Source organism: Leptonychotes weddellii, chromosome 2 (assembly GCF_054177405.1).
Source record: "Leptonychotes weddellii isolate Sample4059 chromosome 2, ASM5417740v2, whole genome shotgun sequence".
In the NCBI taxonomy this organism is placed as follows: domain Eukaryota; kingdom Metazoa; phylum Chordata; class Mammalia; order Carnivora; family Phocidae; genus Leptonychotes; species Leptonychotes weddellii.
In genome coordinates, this window is record NC_138370.1 from 97,804,339 (window position 1) to 97,813,377 (window position 9,039).

At 43.1% G+C, this 9,039-nt stretch overlaps 1 long non-coding RNA gene across 1 annotated transcript in view; it reads right to left on the reverse strand.

Moving 5' to 3' along the window:
* LOC145720335 (uncharacterized) overlaps positions 1–8,175 on the reverse strand; it is a 12,087-nt gene extending 3,912 nt beyond the window's left edge. Inside the window, exons 1-2 of the long non-coding RNA XR_014143253.1 lie at positions 7,941–8,175; positions 6,014–6,087 (exon numbers count right to left, since the gene is read on the reverse strand). This is a non-coding gene — a long non-coding RNA (uncharacterized LOC145720335). The remainder of the gene's footprint in view (positions 1–6,013; positions 6,088–7,940) is intronic.
* Positions 8,176–9,039: the final 864 nt, after the last annotated feature.

The following is a 9,039-nucleotide window of genomic DNA, read 5'->3' on the forward strand; positions in this document are numbered from 1 at the left end:
GGATGGACATCAGGGATTTTTCCATAGTTTGGCTATTGTGGACATTGCTGCTATAAACATTGGGGTGCAGGTGCCCCTTCAGATAACTACATTTGTATCTTTGGGCTAAATACCTAGTAGTGCAATTGCTGGGTCATAGGGTAGCTCTATTTTTAACTTTTTGTGGAACCTCCATACTGACAAACGACATTTTTATTGGCTTCATGAATGAAACAGTAGATTAAAAAATTATAGGGGCACCTGGGTGGCTCAGTCGTTAAGCGTCTGCCTTCAGCTCAGGTCATGATCCCAGGGTCCTGGGATCGAGCCCCACGTCGGGCTCCCTGCTCGGCGGGAAGCCTGCTTCTCCCTCTCCCACTCCCCCTGCTTGTGTTCCTGCTCTCACTCTCTCTCTCTGTCAAATAAGTAAATAAAATCTTAAAAATAAATAAATAAATAAAAATAAATAAATAAAAAATTATAAACTAATTTGGATTTGGTGTAGCAGAGAGCAAAGGCAGATATGATATGGGACTTTATCAAGAAAGAATATAGGATCATCAAACCAGAAGTTCTTTTCATTCATTAACCTTCCACTCTTGATGCGGAATGCAGTCAAAAAGGACATCCTGTAGCTATGGTATAAGAAATCATCTGAATGCACTGAATAGTGAAGTGATTCAGTTGTAAAGGATTAGACTCCATGCAAAGGCAAATCTTGGCCCCTTTACCCAGAATCTGCACTCTCTAACATATTCATACCCCCAGTTCTCCTCACTTATTCCTACTCATGCTTCAAAACTCAACTCTGATGTCAACATCTGTGAAATGCTTTCCTTTATACCTCTTCCTCCCACCTCAGTTTCCACTAATTGCCCCTTCTTAATCCACCCTCCACTCCCCCTTTCATAGACTTGCCACCCAAATTGGGTTTGTTTTGTCATCCCTTTAACCACTAGACTTTGAGCTCTTTAAGGGCAGAGACTGTGACTTTAATTTCTATCTTCCAAAGACCCAACCCAGCACCTTAAAGATACTCTCAATAACATTGACTCAATGAATGAATGAGTGAATAAATGTTATTTCTCTCTATAAAAAGAGAATTGGATGTAATCTCTACAGAGATAAAGGGAGTGTATATGCATAATAGAATAGCATCACTGAACCAGATGTGAAGGACAAGTAAAAAGAAGAAATAACGAAAGTGCCCAAAGGCATGGAGGGAAGACTGGAAGAGAAGAAAGAGGTGGTGAGTAGGAATTTAAATATAAACAACAGAGAAAAATAAAGAAGATATGGTTCAGGCTGTGATGGGGGAAGGCAAAGAAAAATATTTCTGAAAGCTAAAGCTAAACAAGAGAGTGCAGTGAGAAGACAGGAGGAAAGAACCTTTTGAGAAGTGAAGACAGGGAGGGCAGGTTTCAGAAGACTTAATCTTATCAGAGGTTCCTATGGAGGGAAAGTGAAGGATAAAGAAATTAGGGAAACTAAGGAATGGAATAGCATAAAGAAAAAGAAGACAATGAATGCCCAAGAAGCTGTATAAAGAGCAGAAATGCCTCGTGGAAGAGTAGAATAACAATTAACATTTGTTGAGCATTTCCTCGGCCACTGTGCTAATTTCATTTACTCTTTATGAGAGTAGGCACTGTTTTACAAATGAGGAAACAATGACCCAGAAAAATAAAGTGTCATGTTTAAATTCACAGTAAGAGGTGGAAATGGGACTCCAATCCAGATCTTTCACCTCTGAAGCTCAGAACCTGAGACAAAAAGAAGGGAGACAAATGGGGGAATGGCAGGAAGAAAATACTTCTGGAGGAAGCCCAAGTGTACCAAACACATTCATCAAATACACGCAACACACAACTCCAAGTGGGATTGCACAATACAAATAGTGAGAGAATGTTGGAATTAGGCCTTCTGGGCTCTGGGGGAGTAACTTAAGGAAAAAACAGAACAAAACCCCAAAAGGAATGTTTTCTTTTATGCATTAGAGCCTGAGAATTTCTCTGTAGGAAGAGACACAAACTTGCTGAGACTTACAGAAGGCAGACTCCTGAGTCTCTACACAGGAGAGACTGTCTTTTCATAAGAAAGTGGACAGCTCTCTAAATGATAAAGTTGGGGAGGAATTTAAGCTTGGGTGGGGGGGGGGACAAAGGCATGGAAGAGGAAGAAGACATGAGTAGGCAGGGATGTGGCTCTGTGGAGAGAGGGCTGGAGCAAAAAAGACCACCCCCAGCCAAGAGTGCCTAAGAGAGAAATGAAATGGGAGGCCTGAGATGGCACATTGGATTTATGAAGCATCTCTGTGGGGTTGAGTTTGGATTTGGGTTAGGGACCCTCACACAATCTTCAGCAAAGGCAATGAAAAATAAACCATTCTGAATATGGAGGGATTTTTTATGTAAAATGTTGAGGGGTATCAGGGCACAATATGGTTTTATATGGGGTTGAGAAAGCCTGTCTGACAAGAGGAGAGCTAAATCTGAATTGTATGTATAACAATATTTTTTAAACAAACCGTGAGGCATCATATATCAAAAGCCTGGAAAACCAGGAGTGCTACTAATGTGCCAGCAAGCTGTACTACTTGGAGTTCATCTTCAGGAGAAGTAGAGGACGTACATGAAGATTTTGCCATTATTTCAGTGGAGAAAGAATGTGAGGGAAATGAGCTGCCCAGCAACAGGTGACTGATTAAATAAACGATCATGCATACGTACAACTGAATACTACCGACCCACAGAAAATGCCATCGTAGAGTCATTCATTTGGCAAATATTTATTGGGTGCCTTCAGGGCAGCCACGTGCTGTTGTAAGCACTGATGACTCAGCGCAGAACAAGTCAATGCCTCTGCCCTCCTGGAAGTTACATTCTAGGGGAGGAGAGAGAAAGACAACATGCAAGTAAACAAATAAATAAGCAATATAATTCAGATGGTCATAAGTGCCGAGCAGAGTAAAAAATGAAGGAAGATAGAAATCGACTCAAGTGTAGAAGTTTATAAGGGTGTTCAAGGAAAGTCTCATTGAGCATCGAATTGGCTACACAACAGGGTGAGGTGTCCTCTGGCCAGAAGTGCTCCTCTCTTGGGAACCAGGATCTCTACACCTCAATAGCTCAGCGCTGAGAGGACAGGAAGCATAAAATCCCCAGGATGTAATGGCGAGTGATGATAAGCAGCACCACTCCTACTTCCACTCACTCGTTCCTAGATTCATGTATTTGACCTACCGAGACCCTCATCATTTAAGTTTGTTGATTTATGGTGAACGCGGTATCCTCAAAGATGGTTTCCATCCTCAAAAGCACCTCCAAGCAGACACGTCAGCTGTGACTTGAACTTGTTCCATCATTCTACCAGACTAGCACCTTCTGGCTAGTGCAGGGTTCCTTGGTATAATGTGATGTTACTTCGGATCCTGTAGAGGTGGATCACATTGTAAGCTTCCAGAATATGGTAGTGACTAGGTCCTGAAGGCAAAACCATATTCCAAACACGTGTCTCTTCCAGTCAAGATGCCCTGTCTAGGGTAGAAGAAGCGAGGGGCCAACTTGCCAAAGTTCCTGGTGCTATAGCCAGGATTCAGAGTGGGTCTCTGTTACAGACAGCTTGGACATTTGGTAACAGGGGTCATACTGTCTTTGGTTGGTGAGATTGTGTAGGAATCCCTAACCCTACCCCAGGTCCACAGCAAAACACTTCATAAATTTCAGTTCAGTCCAGTTTGGCTCAGTTCAATAGACACTTCATTTCTAACATCTCTCTAAGGCTGCCCTCTTGGCTGGGGAACATTTTCTCCTCCAGCCTTCTCTCCTCAGAGCCTTATTCTTGCTTGCTCACTCCTCCTTTCCATTCTTCGCCTCCATCCCTGCCTCCATGACTCTTCTGTTCATGCATTCATCGTGCCAGCATCAGGGGATGACGGACACTGGCTGATATCAATTGGTCAAGTCATTCTGCCTACTTAGTTGTTAGTTTCTCTTCCGTCGTGAGTATTTTCTGGTGGGCATTCATACATGCAAGCTGAAGGTCTTCACACTGCATGCTCATTCCCACATCAATCCACATGCCTCTGCTCCTTGTCTCCTGTCTTCCAATCTTTCTTCTGGGATCTTGACCAGCTACCTAAGCTATTTGCTGCTATGTACGAGTCTGTGTATCTTCTAACCTCAGGCCACTCTCCACACAAATTGGGTGACCAGGTGCACCACCATAATGTTTGCCACTGGGAGAATTTTCTGCCATCCGTGAATGACTGGTAGTCCAGCTGCCATCCCTTTTCAGTTTGCACATATGAGGCTGACATATCCATGATTCAAAGAGGACTTTTTCCTCCTCTGTTCATCATAAAGTACCCCCCAGAGACACCATAAATGTGAGCTGCAGGAAAAGGACCATGGTGGAGGGAGGGAGGAGAACAGTGGTGGATGACCCGGGGCCTCGGCTAGCCCTGTGCAGCTTGCTTGTGTTCTCCAGCACTACTCATGCTTGATCCTGGATATGCCACTTGCATCATGTGATGGTCTGCACTGGGCGCATGTGACCTATCACTTGGTGGCCTGAAAGGACCCAGCTCAAGATGAACTGTTCTGGTGGCCTGATCACTTGGTGTCCTATGGTCAAGCCCTCCATCTCTACCAGGTACAATACTGAGAGCTGTTTTTCAAAAGGTGTATAATTCTCTACTACAGATGACATACTCCTGCTCTAGAAATCCAGGGGCCTGTGTGTGATTCTTCCACTAGGGCCTGTCATAAACTCCACACGGTGACCCTTCCCACCATGACATCTTTAAAACCATAGGGCCTCCTGGATTGTAAGACCTAAGTGGCAGGGTCACTTGCACCAGAGCCTGGACCTGCCACAGAACTCATCTTGATTTCTACTCAGAACCAGGAGCCTTCTGTATCATCTGACATATGCATCAGAGCTGTGTTTGCAGGTATGTAATATGCTACCTCCAGAACCCCAAAAGGCCCGTGAAGTGTTATGTGATGGGAGGTGCAAGATGTAGTCATTTGTTCTTTTCTTGGAGAGGATTAGGGGATTTCTCCCCATGCCCAGGCCACTGGATCCTCCAACACTTCACTAATATAGACACCTCTGAATCTTTGTAAGGTTTATTCTCACCCTCTGGAGGGCCTATGTCTCACCAAAAGTCCAGCCACTTCTTGCTCATTGATCTGATTAGCATGATGTCATCACTCTAGTAGAACAGTGGGACATTTGGCAGAACGTCCAGCCATTCAAGACTCCTCAGACTATATTGTGATAGAGCACAGGGGAGTTAATACAGTCCTAGGTCAAGATTGTAAATGTAATCTGTTGTCCGTTCCAGATGGATGTGAAGGTTTTTATCCTCTTTCCTTATGGCGATGGAAAAGAACATATGTGCCAGATCAATGGCCACACATCGTGTACTTGAGGCCTTGTTAATCTGCTGGAGCAAAGATACCACATCTGGTACACCATCTATAATTGTGGCTTATACACAGTTGAGTTTACAATAGGCCCCTGTCATCTTCTAGCATCCATCTGTTTTTTTCAAAGGTCAGACCGATGAATTAAATAAAGATATCATGGGGCTTACCACCTCAGCATCCTTTAGACTATAAAGGTGGCTGGGATATGATTTTGTTTTCGATTTCTTGTTTTGGTTGGGAGTGGGGAGTGGGTTACAAAGTTCAGAGCTTCCACTTGGCCTTCCCACTCTGATTGGTCTCATTCCAAAAGTGAGGGAACCAATATGAGGATTGTGCCAAATACCAAGTATATCTTTTCCTATGGTACATTTGGGGACAGGGATATGACCTTGGGTGGGTCCATGTACCCAGTGGACCCATGATCTGCCAGAGCTGGGTCAGGATTATATTTATTACTTGGTTTCCGTATGCCATCATGATGATGCTTCAGATCTCTGGGTTAACTTTGACCCTGTGATTGGGTACCCCCTTTCCCTAGTATGTGGTCACCAAAGTAAATGGCCATAGGTCTCTTTGCAGGAAAACCAGGTAACCACTACCATGTATACTTGTCATAGTACTGTGGAATCCTTCGTCCTAGGAATGGCACCTCCCTCAGTCAGATTTCTCAGGGCTAGAAAAGTAGACAAGAGATTGTGACTATTTATTAAGGTGACTGCCTTCAGCTGCCTTACCATCCACCCTTGATTTCTTTTGATGGAACAGCTTAAGTAGCACCCTTCTTGGCTGCTCAACTACTCTGTCCCTAGGAATACTATGTTCTATTAGCCAAGTATGTAACTTCCTGTGGGGCAGACCCCCCTGAATGCCCTCACTCAGTACTTGGCCTCTGCTGGTTAAGCACTGCCACTTAGCCTCATCCCAGTTTGCTAAGCACCTTCTACCATGAGCCTCACTTAGATGGGAGAGCCACCACTGAATTTTTTAGTGGTGATGGGTGCCCTCTCACCAACACATTCCTTATTGTTTTGGTAAGCGGTAAATCCTCTGGACTCTCCCATGGAATACAGTCATCTTACATAGTAGATACACTGTAACATGCCCACTTCTCTGATCCTTTTAATCTCTCCTTCTACCATCTGCTGCAGCAGTCGTGCCATTTCTGTCTCAGTGTGGACCCTTTCTCTTTCCTTAATTCTAGGAGCCCACCTCCCAGCACATTTACACCATCACTCAGTGTCCTGGCCAGAGTGTTAAATCCTGTATCCTGGAAAGTACTCTCAAATCAGTACTTATTCAACTTTAGGTTTCATGACCCCGCCCCATCCTCCACTCCACCCAGCATGCTCAGAAACCAGTTTCCTGTATACTCTCCCAGTTTCTGATGGTAGCTGTTAGAAAGGTTCTACAGCTCCTTTGGGGTACAGTCCCTTTCCTCCTTTATCAGACTCAGAATGTCCCTAGCCAGGTTATGTTGTAACTTCACCCTTATGTTCCTGGTGACCAGGAAGTGGGGACAGATCCCAAGGAAGGAACAGATTTCTTACAGGAGAAAGGCTTCTGCAGCATCTTTAAACAAGGAGGCAGTGCTCACCTTGAAGAGTGAAGAGTAGTCTCCTGCTATTTCAGAGTTCAAAGGTATCTAAGATCCAAGATTTTTGGAGATCATCAACCCAAACATCCTCATTCCAGGTGTTAGGGACCCATTCTTCCTTAGCCTACTTGCCTCAGTTGAGAATTAAACATTCTGTAGTGTTCTGTGAATTTTATGATTAAGTCCTGGTCTTGGTCTATAGCTTTCTGTAGCCTCTGGCTATTGAAGATTGGAGTACTTTATAAGCTACCAAGGAAGCCCTCTGGCTATCACTCTTTAACTGTCAAATAATCCTTCTCAACCTTTTATTATCTTTTTCCAAAGTATCAGTTGAGCTTAGCCATAGCCACCCAATTTCACTGGTCTTCTGTTATTTCTCCCATATTTATTATTAACACATGATACATTTCACTAGCTGGTGCATTTTCTTTCACCAATGTCACATCCTATTCACCATCAGTGAAAGCCTTAAGAATGCTCTGCTTCCTTGGGCCATGGGTTATCTATGCTCCCCCCACAGCCACGATGAGATAGGGGAGTGATCCAGCTCCAAACTTTTTCAGACCACTCCCAATAACAACTGTTATAAGTTGTGTTCCCTGAAAGAAAACTCTGAGATAGTACTCTTGGGGTCGTGCCTCTGGAAGAGAAATAATGGGTTGGGCAGGACTGGACGGAGAATTGGGGCTGCTGTGTGGTCCCAAGTGAAGGCCTCAACCTACACCTCAGGAAATTCTGAAGCTGGAATAGCCCTTCAGAACTGTCTACAGTCAAGGACCTGGCTGTGTTGCGCAATGGGTAGTGCACTGGACTTCTAGACAGAATTGTCTATGGTTAGGGTATGGGAGCCTGGCCTTTATCTCCTTGAATCTTCTAGTTGCTGGAAGCCAGCAGCTTATGCAGAGAGGTGTGCCCTTGGGCAAGGTGAATACCTTCATCCTGCAGTTCTAAGTAGAGCTGAGGCTTGAGGGCTTCGGCCAGTAGCAGACAGCTGGGTATATACATCTTCCAGTCCTGAGGGGGAATCTGGATAGTCACAGTAGCATCTGTTACAGTGGCTTTGGATGAACCAGAAAGATGTTCAAAATAGATTAATAAATGAAAAGAAAAATTAGGTTATAAAAGGAGATGCCTAGATGATCCCTTCTGCAAGGACATACCCAAGGTGTTGACAATGGTCCCATCTTAATGATGATGGAGTTCTGATTTGTTTTTCCTCTTATTTATTTATATTTTTAAATATTCCTTTAATTACTTATAAAATAAGAGGTTACTTATAACTTTAAAATTTTCTGAGGCTGAAGTTGGATACTCTATAAGAAATTAAAAATAAAGTATTTTACATTTCCCTTATTATTTTAAGCTCTTTAATTAAAAAGATCTAAGTTGTGTCTTTTGTTGATTTAGGTAGGTAAAAGTATAAAAGTGAACCAAGGAAAATATATTGGATTTTATAATTAGTAAAAATATTCATGCTGCCTAGTTCTCAAATTAAAAGTTATATTGCTACCATATTGTGGCTTTCATCTGTGGCCACTCAAAAACTCTTAAGAGAAATTATTATAAGTCCTATTTAGCTGATGGACAAAATAAAATACAGAGAGGTAGAGCGATCCAGCCAAAGCTACACAAATTACTGGCAGAAAAGACACCTCGGCTTCTGATTTGGAATCCCATTTTCTAATTATTCAGCTATCCTTTCTCCAAGTAAAGTTTAGGTCAAGGGCATTGAATACCCAACTCACTTGTTCTAAAATGTCCTCTTAATTACCAGTGCTCATTAACTTTATATGTCATTATTAGAGCAAGGAGGTGGGGAGGGAAGTGGGAGATGTAAAGGAAACAGGAAGTAATAAATTAATTTCTAACCAACGTCAGCCATTCCCCAGAGCACAAAGCAATGCATGGTAGATTGCTCCAGGGGCTTATGTTGGCGGAAAAGTTATTTTGACAAAGTTCTTAGGAAGTGGACAGAAAATTCTGTCAAAGATACAAAATATTCACCAGCTATGGTGAAAAAAAGAGATTTGA